The sequence below is a fragment of the Podarcis liolepis genome (assembly GCF_965112155.1).
Source record: "Podarcis liolepis genome assembly, chromosome: 11".
NCBI classification, from domain to species: domain Eukaryota; kingdom Metazoa; phylum Chordata; class Lepidosauria; order Squamata; family Lacertidae; genus Podarcis; species Podarcis liolepis.
The window spans coordinates 61810850-61825077 of NC_139565.1; the positions used below are offsets into that span (position 1 = coordinate 61810850).

The 14228-nt window shown below is 44.1% G+C and overlaps 1 protein-coding gene across 14 annotated transcripts in view; it reads left to right on the forward strand.

The window, feature by feature from the left end:
* Window positions 1–13984, forward strand: part of CELF4 (CUGBP Elav-like family member 4) — an 800084-nt gene extending 786100 nt beyond the window's left edge. For 13 of the 14 annotated variants that reach the window (XM_083466083.1, XM_083466073.1, XM_083466084.1 and 10 more), the window contains exon 13: window positions 12668–13984. The gene's annotated coding sequence lies outside the window, so the exon portion shown is untranslated. Of the gene's footprint in view, window positions 1–9707; window positions 9796–12667 lie in introns of all 14 variants that reach the window. The other variant, XR_014517250.1, reaches the window with a different exon arrangement.
* The last annotated feature ends 244 nt before the right edge of the window (window positions 13985–14228 follow it).

Consider the following 14228-nt stretch of genomic DNA (forward strand, 5'->3'; position numbering starts at 1 on the left):
GACAAGAGCAGCCCTTCAAGTCCCAAGCAGACAGGCGAAAAAAGCTGAAAAGACAGAGGAAAGAGTAATGGAGAAGGAGGCAGACCTTGACCTCATAAGCTTTCAGCACTGATTAGAGCGGCACATGGTGTCAGCCACCTTTTCTTGTTGAGGGCAGCCTGGCTGTGAAGTGATTCCCCCTCCCCTGTCCCTTCCAACCCTCTTTAATCAGTTTCCAGAGTTTCTGTCTTGGATGCAAGGATACCATCTGCATTCCTGCAGACTCTATTTGGGCACAGAATCTATTTAGACACATGCAGGTGTTTGCTTGCTTGGTTATGGTTTAAATTTGTACCCCATGGCAATGGCTTACGGAAGATTTTTTTTAAAAAATCTAAATAACAAGAATAGAACAGTACGGATCCATGAAAACTTAAAAAGAGGTATACGCAGGGCTTTGTTTCAGCCTGAGCTCATAGGAGCTCAACTCCAGTACAGTGGTACCTCGGGTTAAGAACTTAATTCGTTCTGGAGGTTTGTTCTTAACCTGAAACTGTTCTTAACCTGAAGCACCACTTGATGAAAAGTGGGCTGAACCAGAAGAGGGGGTGGGAGATGACAAGTCACGTGAGCCCAAAAGGGGGCTGAGGTGTGGGGTGAGGATGCACAGGGACATGGTCGGTAATGAGGTCGTGGAGATGTCAGGGCTGGTTCAAATTTCCAGAGGCATTTGAGCAGATATGGTTAAGCTCACTACAGTGGTACTTCTGGTTAAGAACTTAATTCGTTCTGGAGGTCCGTTCTTAACCTGAAACTGTTCTTAACCTGAAGCACCACTTTAGCTCATGGGGCCTCCTGCTGCCACCGCAATGCGATTTCTGTTCTCATCCTGAAGCAAAGCACCTTAACCCAAGGTGCTATTTCTGGGTTAGCAGAGTCTGTAACCTGAGGCGTCTGTAACCCGAGGTACCACTGTACCTCTGAAGTGGGCGCCATTACCATTCTAAGAGAACAAGGGAGAAGTTCATGGTAAGAGCCTGCTCCTCTTTATTTTAGAAAAATAGCACTGGGTATACAACAATTTAAAGTGATGCTAAGAAAACGTCAAAATGCAGAAAGACCTTTACCTTGATATGAGAAAAGGGTAGACACCAGGCAAGGTTCCTTGGAGAGGGCACTTCACAGGTAAGGCCCCACAGGTAGCGCTGGAAGGGTGTTCATTCAAGGCCTAAGTTGTTGGGAAGTTTGCATTAATACAGACCCTCCAAGTGTCCCTCTTTTCCAGGGATGACCCAGATTTACAGAAGCTGTCCCCGTTTCTGATTTGATCCCAGAATGTCCTGCTTTTCCTTAGGCAAAGGTAAAGGTACCCCTGACCATTAAGTCCAGTCGTGGACGACTCTGGGGTTGCAGCGCTCATCTCACTTTATTGGCCGAGGGAGCCGGCATACAGCTTCCGGGTCATGTGGCCAGCATGACTAAGCCGCTTCTGGCGAACCAGAGCAGCGCACGGAAACACCGTTTACCTTCCCGTCGGAGTGGTACCTATTTATCTACTTGCACTTTGACGGGCTTTCGAACTGCTAGGTTGGCAGGAGCAGGGACCGAGCAACGGGAGCTCACCCCGTCGCGGGGATTCAAACCGCCGACCTTCTGATCAGCAAGTCCTAGGCTCTGTGGTTTAACCCACAGCACCACCCACATCCCTAGACGTCCCTAGTTTCATCAGAGAAGGTTGGAGGGTATGGAGTTCTCTGACCCCTGAGCTATCTAAAGGCAGCCCTGTATAGGGAAGTTTAATGTTTTATTATGTTTTTATATATGTTAGAAGCCACCCAGAGTGGCAACCCAGAATGATGGAGGGGTATAAATAGTAACATCATCATCATCATTATTATTATTATTATTATTATTATTATTATTATTATTGAATAGGACGTCCCTAGTTTCATCAGAGAAATGTTGGAGGGTATGTTAATATCTTGTATTGGGCTCAGTCATCCATAGGCTGCAAATTCAGACCTCGTTAGATTGGTGTCCTGTGATTTCAATATGCCACATCGTTTAGGATTCCACCAACTGCAGTAGCTGTAGCTTCTGTCCCATCTTCAAGGATGAATCTATGGGAATCCTGCAAGGAAGTGCAACCCTTTCCAGATGCTGGTGTGGGAATTTATTTTAGTGCTAATGCTGGGGATTAGTTTCCAAGAGGGAGGCAGAATTGATTTGCCTGTCGCCACTAGACATGTGCTAAATCCGAAAGTATTCATATATGAGGAGCGAGATGTTGCAAGATTATTTTTAAAGATTAGATCTATGACTTGTGCTTATGACATGTGCAGTTGGGGTTGCAAAGCATCCAGCTCACACTTCCAGGTGTACATCACTTGATCAGACCAACACTTGATGATGGTTAGCTGAGTGGGTGAATTTGAAAAGGATAGCATTGTTTCTTTATTTAATTTCCACCATTTTTATATTGAGGCTTGAAACTCTAGAGGTGTATGGTAAGGTTAGGTAAAGGTAAAGGGACCCCTGACCATTAGGTCCAGTCATGGCTGACTCGGGGGTTGCGGCGCTCATCTCGCTTTACTGGCCGAGAGAGCCGGCGTACAGCTTCCGGGTCATGTGGCCAGCATGACTAAGCCGCTTCTGGCGAACCAGAGCAGCGCATGGAAACGCCGTTTACCTTCCTGCTGGAGCGGTACCTATTTATCTACTTGCACTCTGATGTGCTTTCAAACTGTTAGGTTAGCAGGAGATGGGATCAATCAACGGGAGCTCACCCCATCGCAGGGATTCGAACCACCGATCTTCTGATCGGCAAGCCCTAGGCTCTGTGGTTTAGACCACAGCGCCACCTGCATCCCTAGGCCCAAGGATAGACCAGGTCAAATGGTAGTCCTCCATAGGACGTGTCGTAAAAATTGAGCCGTGAGGTTACTAAGACACTATGGAAGTGGTTGGTTTGGTGGGCTCATCACCATACAGTGGTGCCTCACAAGACGAAAAGAATCCGTTCTGTGATTCTCTTCGTCTAGCGGTTTTTTCGTCTTGCGAAGCAAGACCATTGACGGATTAGCGGATTAGCGCTATTAGTGCTATTAGCGGCTTTTAGCGGCTTATCTGCTGATCGGATCAGCTGATAAGCGGCTTAGCGGCTTAGAAAAGGGGGGGAGGGGGGGAAAACCGCAGGAACTCGCAAGGCATTGTCGTCTTGCGAAGCAAGCCCATAGGAAATTCGTTTTGCGAAGCACCTCCAAAACGGAAAACCCTTTCGTCTAGCGGGTTTTCCGTCTTGCGAGGCATTCGTCTTGCGGGGCACCACTGTACTTCATAAACCAGACAGCTGCGCTGACTCAGCCTGATGGATGTTGTAGTCCCAAATGTCTGGATTACACCAAGTTGAGGAAGGGGGGAGTGTAAACCTTTTTTCATTTATAGATCAATCCTGCATGTGTTTATTCAGAAGTATGTCCCATGAGTTCAGTGGTAGTTACTCTCGGGGAAATGTGCATAGGGTTCTGCACAGGTAATGTGACACAGGTGTGTTAATTCAGCAAGTGTTGGACAGTATTCTTGTTATAGTTGTGTAAGGGCGGTAATGCTGGTTAGTAAGCATGGAGGACATGCTGCCTCCAGGGACAAAATTGTGCCCTCCCCATTCCGTATACAGAAGATGCCAGGATTGCCAGCTGAACCTTCTTTCACCAATGGGAAGGCTGCACATGACAGCAGCAGTAGAATTTGGGGTTGGGTGGGGGCATCTCTAGACTGTGGCACACATGGCTCTGATCTCCCACTGAGGAGGATGGTAAGGGAGCTCCGGTGGAACAGCTGGGGAGCTGGTATCTGCTGCTACTGCTCCCTGGTGCCACCTGAGGCTATTGTCCTAATTCTGTCTAATGGCTGAGTTGTCCCTGCCTCCCTCCATCCATCCCTCCATCATCTATCCATCATTTCCTACTTGGAGTCCATTACAGAGAATGGATCATGTCATGGCTATAGGGTTGGGGGAGCCTGGATGGCATGACCTGCCTGCCATAATCAGAACGGCATATGTTGTGGTGGCTATCTTCACGCAAGGAAGAATGGGACAAGCCGTTTATGTTTATTCCTGTGCTAATGTTGTCCTTGGTTTTAATGTGTCTGGGTTTTTGCATTTGACCCACAAGTGAGCCTCTTCAGCAAATCTCTGGACTTGGAGTTTCATACCTAGCTCAGGCGACTACCAACAGCTAGAGATTATAGGCAGGCTGAAAATAGGTGAAAGATGCGCATGGATGTGCCCACTTTCCAGCAAACAAATGCTTGCCCATTGATGTTTATATCCTACAAAAGGTGCTCAAAATTGTTTCTAAGACAAGCACCCCAGCTTTACTGGTGCAATTATTAAATTTCAGGAACATCGTACGAAGTGGGGCTTTGAATGTCTTTTTTTAAAAAAAAAATGTAAGGAGAAATTAATAAAAGTTTAATAATTAATAGTCCTATGAAAGCTTATTGAGTGATCTCAGGCTTCAATCAATCTTCAACATATGGGGACACCAATTTTCACCTTACTCTTCCTAGCTGGAGGTGTATCCTAGTTTTAGTGCAATTAAAAACGAGTCAAGAAATATTTTTAGTTAATTGAGCCATACACCTTGAAGGTAATTTGAAGCTGCAGGCAAAAAATAATAATAAAATATCCAACGTGCTAATTGAGTGTTGAAAGATTAGAGTTAGCTTGTTTCTGCACAGCCAGGCCTAGCTCAGAGGTACTGAGAATGATCTTAGTTTCGAGAGGGTTTTGGTTGGGGAGGGAGACTGGGGGAGAGATGTAAGCAACTGCGGCAGATTTGTAACCCATAGAAAGCCCTCCCCAGTATCTGAGTACTCGGTGTAAGGTTGTTTGAGTGCAGAACATTACTGATAAGATGCTTTTGGGCTCTAGGAGCCAACTCCTTGGAGCGAGGTCCTTTTGCACGTGCCCCCGATAAAGTATTTCAGGGGACCCCCAAAGTTGATGGGCGTTGCCATTCGAATGGTGTGCATGTGACTTGTGATCAATTATGTGCGGCGGAGCTTCCCTGAGCCCCCCCCCCAATATTTTATTCAAATAAACACCCCTACTTGGGTCTTCTGAGCAGAAATGTCCTTGCCCAATATGGTATATTGATCCCCGGAAAGCAGCTTGGGGGGGTGAAGTAGTTGTTGTGGGAGCTGTGGAATAACACAAAGTGACTTCTGCGGGTATTTGGCACAAAACCATATGGATGATGTGTGTGATGTAACACAAAATGACGGCAATATCTAAGAAAGGAAGGGATAGGATCCCCCCACACCAAAAAAAGGGCATGGAAGGACCCCACCCTGTACCAGCTGCCCCCCACAGAAATGGGGAGAGGCACTTACACCAACCAGCCCTATGTAGTCACAGAGCAAAACTCTCCTCCTCTGTTCAAAATGGAAGGGGTGGGTTCAATCCTTGCATCAGTTTTCTGAACAATAGCACGTTTAAGGGGATGTGTTCAATGCCAACCAGTTTGGGGCAGCTGAAACGAGAACTGAGCAGGAAGAGAAAACTGTCCCCTGTGCGTTGTGAATTTTTGAGGAGATATTTACTGAGGCGTTTCATGGGCACCAAAGGGGGGTATCGGCAGGTAGACTGGTCCCCGTGGGCACATTTACAGCTCCTGCCACAGCGTGAGCAGAATGGTGTATTCCGCTCGGGCCCAGTTCAGGACATTTTGCTGCCCGAGGGAAGGGACAAAATGGTGTCCCCTTCTACATGCAGAAGCCAACTGGGTGGCCAGTTGACTCGCACATCAACAACGCAGGTGGCAGGATAGTATCCTTCGCCCACACCTAAGGCAACAGGCTAGTTTAAAGGTGTGTGGCGTACAGAGCCAAGTCCTCCAGCCAGGAAGAATGGCCAGGGACTCAGGCAAGGATGGTTGGGCAGAGGTCTACCTCGCTCCACAGCAACTGCTGCCTGAGGCGATTGCCTCATGATGTCCAATCTTAGAGACAGTCCTACATCTGTTCACAGAGGGGGGTGTTTGGATTTGGTCACATCTTCTGGAAGTATTCCTATTGCTGAGTCATGGAATTATTGCGATGTGTTGGGTTTTATGGAAATCAATGGAGGGAGTGAGGAGGATCCACAAACAGAAAGCAGGAACTGTTGCAGAAAGGCATATTGGTTCCATGAATAAAGGATTCCACCTTCATACACGATGCAAGAATCCTTAGGAAACACGGGAGATACCATATTAATGCCATTTTTTGGAGGCCTTCTCTGCAGTGGCTCCCCATCTGTGGAACGCTCTCCCCAGGGAAGTTTGCTTGGTGCCTTCATCATACACCTTTAGGTGCCAGACAAAAACGTTCCTCTTTAACCAGGTCTTTGGTTGATTTGTTTGACATCCTATGCCCTTTTAAAATGTGTTGTGGTTTTTGTTTGTTTTTTTGTTTGGAAGGGAGGTTATTGGGTTGTTGCTGTTTTTATTTGGATTATGTATTTTGTGGTTTTATATTTTGATTTGATTCTGTGAACCGCCCTAAGACCTGTGGGTGTAGGCCAGTACATGAATTCAAGGAAATAAATAAAATAAATAAATAATCAGGGAGGATAAAACACCCAGGAAAAAGAAGAACAGAGTGCAAAAACAGTCTGTGTGAGCATGAGGAATAACGTTGCAGCAAAACTGTATTTAAAATGCCCTTTTTGCACCTGATCACCTCATTCCACAACTGAGGCGAAGGAGTCAATGCAGCGCAACAGTCTAGTTCGTCTGTGAGAGTTACAGTAGCCAGTTCATATCCTACAAACCTTCCCCATTTAGCCTGCAAACGGTTTATCTAGGGGCATATGAGCTCTCCAAGGCACATCTGAAGGCAGCCCTGTTTAGGGAAGTTTTTAATGTTTGATGTTTTATCGTGTTTTTAATATTCTGTTGGAAGCCGCCCAGAGTGGCTGAGAAAGCCCCGCCAGATGGGCGGGATACAAGTAATAAATTATTATTATTATTATTATTATTATTATTATTATTATTATTATTATTACCAAGTAAAGGACCAGCCTTCCTGGAAAGCCCTAAACTCCACTTCCCATGCAGCCAGCTTCCCCCAAACCGATCTCAAAACTGTTCACTACAACAAATGCATTATTCTTAAGCATCTCCGGTTCTTTCTGATGTTTTGGCTAACACAGACCAACACGGCTATCCATGGGCATAGCCAGGATTTTTGCTGGGGAAGGTAGGACTTGGGGGGGGGCAGAAGTGACATGATTCATCAGTTAAGTATTTCTATTGTTTTACTTGATGGCGGGGGCAGCTGGCCCCTGCCCCGCCCCTTGTCTAGGCCCATCTGGGTATCCTGCGCAGATGCGATCTTGATATAAGAATTTGGATGGGTTTAAAAGAGAGTTAGAGACAGGTTGGTGCAGTGGGCTAGGCAAATTCCTATCAATCCAGCTGAGATCTTCTTAACGTCCTCAAATTGTCTTGTGGGAAGCAACCCTGGCTTACTTTCAGAAACTTTCTTTTGCAGTTCTCCCAATTATCTTTCAGGTGTGTTGCATAGCAAGTCCCCCCCCCAGTGGAAATAAAGCCGCATGACACAATTATTAAGGTTAATGGGCTAAATAAGACCACAAATTTATTGGTTACAGGTGATGAGCGGTATTGGCTTCGGCATTGGTCCTAACCGACTATATCCAACTTTAGCCCGTCCGCTTGAAGTCCGGGAAGGGTTAACCACCAGTAGGGGGAGTCCTGCTGATGCACATCAACTAGGAACTCCCCTGGGGTCACCACTAGGGGGTGTGCCTTAGGCCCTCACATCCATAGGCTTTGGACAGGGCCACGCCCCCCGGAATCCTTTATCAGACTACCCTTCAATATGTGGGGCAGGTGATGGCGCTACCTCCCCTCTTCCATCTACAGAACCATACCAATGCCTAACCGCTAATACCAAGAAAGTTATGACAATTTGTTACGAGGTAGGCGAAAACCAAGTGGCCCGTGCCAATTTGCCAAGTGGAAAAATTCCTACCAGGCCCCTCAACGGCGACCAACCAAGGTCCATAGCAAGGTCAAGGAACGAAAACTTATAAAGGGCGGGAGGGTGGGAAACAGGAACAACTGGTAGGCGACAAAAGAGGGAGATCCCTGGCCGCGCCTGTGTTAAACAGGGCAGGCCACACCTCCAGAGCCAGCCGATTGGCTGGCCAGGGGGTGACATGGCCGGGGATTCCCCCAATTGCGCAGGGGCTGGGCTCCAGCCACCATGCGTGTGGTGGGGCCGTGAAGCCCGCAACCCCACCTCCTCTGCAGGGCGGAAGTGGCTTTGATAAGTGAATCTGCTTTTTACGTCCAGGGAACAGAGAACTTGTGAGCTTGGATGTGGGGTGTGTGGAGAAGAGTATCTCAGATTGGCGCAAGCCATGGTTAGGAACCAAAGACTGATGCAGAAGAGAACCTATGGGGAAATGGAATCATTGGTTTGGGGAAGGGTACCTTTGCGTGATCGTGGGACTTGTAGCAGTAGCTGGAATTCATATGCCTGTCCTACGTTCAACAGGCAGGCCAATAGCTCAGTCGCATCGACCACACCTTCTTCCCTGTTTATTTGCTTTACTCTCCAGGTGTGGTTGGGCTCCAAGTGGACTCCAATTCCCACCATCTCTGATTGTTGTCCATGCTATCCATTGGGGATCCTTTGTCCAGGCTGTCCATTGGGGCACCACGTTGGCGATCCTTGCTCTGCACCTTTGGAGCAGTGTTAGAAACTGAGATATATAAGCTGGGCGCCAAATGGCTCCTTAAACCAGAGTTACAGCTGGCAAAATGGAACGCCTAGTTGCCATTTCTGGCCAGACAGCTCTAAAGTTGCATTTTTCAATACAACATTTTGGTTCCTGAAATTCGTTCTGATGGTGTAGGTAGAATATCACAGATAGAATTCTACTGGGTGTGTTGCTAGTGTATGAGAAGAGTCAAGGTTCAAGGATCTCCACCTCCAGATGGTGGTGATGGCAGGCTCAGGCACTATCCTGTCACCCGGGCATCGTCACTTGGTCGCAAGTGGTTGATAGCCAGGGGCATACTGCGCCTGGCAAATTTCGAATGTTGCTGCTTTGGAGGAAAGAGACATCAAGTCTCTGGCCAACACAAGGCCTTTTAGTAGGCCCATCCCATCCAGTAGAGGCCTGCCAAAATGGGAATGGCTGGGGAAGGTTTGCTTTTAGGTCAACAGGGGATGGTTGGCAGCCAATATATTTTCCCAGACTTTGCGAACCAACTTACCGGCGTCTGCTGTCATCCATCCAACGCATGCTTATTTTAGCTGCCACGACATATTGTTCTGTTAATGGTCACTGTTTATTATGTGCCCACACGAACTGTCTGTATATGTCGGCGTGTCTCTTGCTAGGCTCCTTCCATCCCTGTTTTATTTACTTAATTCCTTTTCCGTTTCCTGGTTCTTTTTCTCCTTTACGTTCGTTTGTGCGTGTTCATTAGAGCTTTTCGGAACGATGCTGTGTTTTGGTGCTTATATTTTTTTTATCCCCCTTCCTTTCCAAAAAATATCTTATGATTTCGTAATTCTTTTGCCGTTCTAATCTATACCTTTCCTTCCCACCGTCCCGCCTTTTTTTTTTCCAAACTATATATAAATACAAAGATATATATATAAAAAAAATCTTTTCTTCTTTTGTCATTCAATCAAATTCCAAGAGCCAGTCAAATCCACCACAGTCTCGCGCTGAGCTAGGAAAAAAGTTCACGTAATGACAGGAAAGTGGAGAATACAGTCCCCCAGTCCGTAAGTTCAAATCAACTCGAAGTTGAAAGTGTGACATGATGGCGCCATGTAACGAAGCTAAGAATTGGTTGCATGACATGCCGTCAAGTTTCGTGGAGGTGCCGTGATTGAAGCATTTTTTCTTGGATGTTGTATCAGTTGATGATTGGCCAGTCATGATCACATGTGCCTTTCTTGACTTTTGTGCTGCCACGGTTTTTTATTGCTGTGCTCATTTTTTTTAATTATTATTTTTTTTATTTCCTATTATTTGTTCGTTTCCTTTAGTGCTTGCAGTGGTTTCTTTGTTGTTTAATTTCTCGTTCAGCGGTTTTTGCTTCTTTAGATTATCACACGGAAAGAGGGGAAACGTGAATTCTTAATTCTTTCGGGGGCGGAAAGGGGGATTGTTATAAATGTATGAATAATTCCTAGTTTCTTTTTTTAAAAAAAGGAAGCAGAGGGGGAAATGTGTGATTGGTATTCTTGCACTCTAAAATCTTGTGTTTTCTTTTTTTCAATGGATAATTGGGGGCCTTTTTCAATTGATCTTTTTTCTTTCTTTCTTCCTCAAGATATTTCAAATCCCTCTCAAAAATTCATAGTTAATCGCAGCAGTTTTTACAAATGGAAAGAGCTACCTTCCAAAGCAAGCTAGAAAATAAAACCTTCGGCTTCTAACGTGCCTTATTAGAATTCCTAATTTGCCTCATAGCGCAATAACTCTCAATAAATCCATCCTGTCTGGGGAGGGGGGGGTGTTATTTGGGGGAGAGGGAAAAAATCCTGATTCAAAAGTAAAATGCATTTTTTCTTTTTGTTTGTTTACAACTGAAAAAGGGTCCTAGATGAGTGTTTTCCTTTTTTTATTTCTTATTCTATTCTTATTATTTTTGGTGTTGTAATTGTTTAGACTGCTGTGTACGGTTTGCTGTTTGTTCAATCAACAGTGTCGGAAACCTGCCAGCATGGTTTGATATAACGCATGACACCTTCCCCACCAGAGGGGAGCTTTGCAGTTTCTAAGTTTCTTGATGTAATAAATCACCAAGTGTATAAGAAGAGAAACCTGCTTGCTAGCAAGAGATAAGAGCTAATCCGTAATGATTAAGCATCCTCCTTAAATGTCAAGTTTAGTTGGATCATGATTAAAAAAAAAATATTTAAGAAATGTTAGCTTTACATTTTTAGTTTATTTTATTGCACAGAGAGAGAGAGAGAGAAGGAGAGGAAGTTGGTTCCAAGTCATTTTATTTTTTGAAGCCACCTGTGCAAAAAGTGTTTCTTTCTGCCATTTGCAAAAGAAAATATCTCCCTGGCAGCTTAGCTGCCCACAGAAAGTTGAGGGGGGGGGACTTTTAAAAGGACAATTTCTCCTTGCTTTCCTATAAGCGGCCCACAAAATTAAGCTAAGGAGCATGTGTGCTTTACCAGACGATGACAGACCCAGCTGCCCAAATTAGAGTCTTGACTTTTTCGTGGTAGAAAAATGAAAGCTTGGGGAAGGGGTGGTGTAATTCTAAACTGTCATGGTCAAACAAAGGAAAATCACTTTGTTTATAGATGATAGATAGATGATAGATAGATAGATAGATAGATAGATAGATAGATAGATAGATAGATATAGATATAGATATAGATATAGATATAGATATAGATATAGATATAGATATAGATATAGATATAGATATAGATATAGATATAGATATAGATATAGATATAGATATAGACAGACAGATAGATAGATGATAGATAGATAGATGATAGATAGATAGATAGATAGATAGATAGATAGATAGATAGATAGATAGATGATAGATAGATAGAGATAGATGCTAGATAGATAGATAGATAGATAGATAGATAGATAGATAGATAGATAGATGATAGATAGATAGATAGATAGATAGATAGATGATAGATAGATAGATAGATAGATAGATAGATAGATAAACTACAGTATCTTTTTCCCTCCAGTGTGCAGGGAAGGTTTATAGACATGGCTGCGTCTGAGAAAGCCCGTGTAATTCCAGTGCTCCACAAAGCCCTCCACAGCACGCTTCTATTTTGGGTTGTAGATGGGGCTTTCCTGAATTCAGTCTATGGAGAGTGACTTGGGGGAGCGCTCCCATAGTTTGACAGTGTGGAAGCAGCCTGATATTTGGCAAATGCAGAAATGTGGGACTTAGCAGAGCCTAGGGATCACGGCAGCCCCGAAGCCCAATCCAAAGCTTTGTGGCAACCGAGGTGCATGACACAGAGAACAGCTTTGCACACTCATTGTGGCATCTCCAGCAGCTACCTGTCTGCAGTGAGGGTGCAATATCTGGCGCTGTCTCATAATCTGAAGTGAACGGGGAAGAGCTCACTTGTTCGAAAGCCCTGCTTGAAGGCTCCAGCTCCCAAACAGATGAGGAACCATGTGAAATCAGGCTGTGTATGAATGCATATTATCATGGCACAGTGTTGCTGTTTCTTAAGAGGAGTAAACATTTCAGATTTCATTATGAGCAGAAGTTCCTTGTAGTCAGGGGCCGTTAGGAGCTAGGAAAACACTGGCAAGACTTTGCACCACTTATGGGAGATGGATTACTTAACGTTCTCAAAATGTTCCAAAGCAGTTTAGGGATCTGATCTTGAACCCCTTTGCCAAATTTGCATTTAGTTCCCACAATGAGAGCAAGGTTGTCTTGGAAACAGGTGTTCTCCTAAATTTCCTCCTTTTTTTCTTTTCTTTTTAGGTATACACTTTTGAACTTCTCTTCCCTTGTCAGTTTTCTCTATCTTTCATTCTTCCTCGTTTAATTTCTTGGAGGTTATTTTTCTTTTCTTTTCTTAACTGGTAAAACATGTGTTGGTTAAATCTGCAATGATCTTCTTCATCTCTTTTTAGGGCATCAGCTGAATGGGCCACATTTAGAGAAATATATATATATATATTAAATAAATATATATAGGAACGAGAACTGTTGGATTACACCTTTAACATATCAGCAAATATCAGTCAAGCTGAAGACTTCAGACTTACTCTCTTTCTGATTGTTTAGACTGTACCATTTCTTTAAGAAAAGTCACGTCAGCTGGGTTCGAAAGGACATAAGCTTGAAACAGAAACATAAATAACAACAACAACAACAAAACCACAGACAAAATCACGACAGGAGCAAGATCGTCTAGGATTTCTGCAGTGAAACTGATGTTACCACAGCGGCTTTTCTCCAAACAGGAAATGCAAACCTTGATACTGACAAGAGGAGTGCCTGTTTGCCACCAAGGATGCAGTTGCTATGGAAACCCCATGGCACCAGTCACTAAGCATCTTTATCTGTCATTCCTTAGCTATATAGGGACCAAAGGACATAACTTTTTATCGCAGACTTGTAGCTGTATGTAAATTACAGAAGTTCTTTCCTTTTCTCATGAGCTGTTCCTATAACAGGTTTTGAGAGCAATTATATGAAATATGTAAAAACTAAAAAAAAAAAACCGCTTAAACGCTTTTAAAAAAATGGCAAGATAATAGTTCTTTGATACTTGGGGAGGATCTTTGGTTATACATTAATTAAGAGTCTATGAAACTTTCGTATGGTTTTCTGTATAATATGTATGGACTGAGTGCTTAGATGGGGAAGGTTGAGGTGGGTATCTGTGGAAAGCAGACAAAGGAAAAGGAGAAACCCACATAAATATGCGGATCACTGGACTGGAAAGTGATGGTGATGGTGGTGATGATGATGATGATGATGATGAAGAAGAAGAAGGCGCAGAAGACGAAGACAAGAAGGCTGATGCAAAGTAGAAAGAACACAAGTTTGTAAATGCTTCTGACTCCACCCGCCCTAAAATAGCTGTACAGAATTTAAAAAAGAAAAAAAAGTTTAAAATACCTATATAATAGGGGGGAAAGGATTAGATGACATAAAAAGCAAAAATAAAAAAAATAAAAAAGCAAAAAAAAATATACATAGAGGTTAGCATTAATGCTAAAAAAAAAATCCACAAAGATGTTGTAGAACTGTAACTTTTGTAGAGTTTAGAATGAAATCAGTTCCTGCTCTCAGCCAACTGCTGTTGGAAGCTGTGTCTTATTGGGGGTGGGGGGAAGGGGGGGCAAAGGAGAAGACGGCTGATCTCGGCAGCTTTTTAAACTGCAAGCATTCCAGCTAGTAATAAATAAATAAAACTAATAAGCAAACGAAACAAAAAAAAATTTCTCAATTCCTGTAGGCAACGCAAAGGGGGGCGGGGCGGGGGACTTGACGGCTATCTTCTTGCAGACTATCGGAAGTTAGTTCGAACTTGACGAAAAAATAAATAAACTGGAAAAAGAAAACCACAGCTAAGACGCTTTCATGTTTCCATAAGCTGTCGCCAGCAACCTCCAATCATCTTTCGCTTCAGTAGCTTCCATAATTGCTCTAGAACCCTTCAGGACGGGGGTGGGGTGGGAGCGG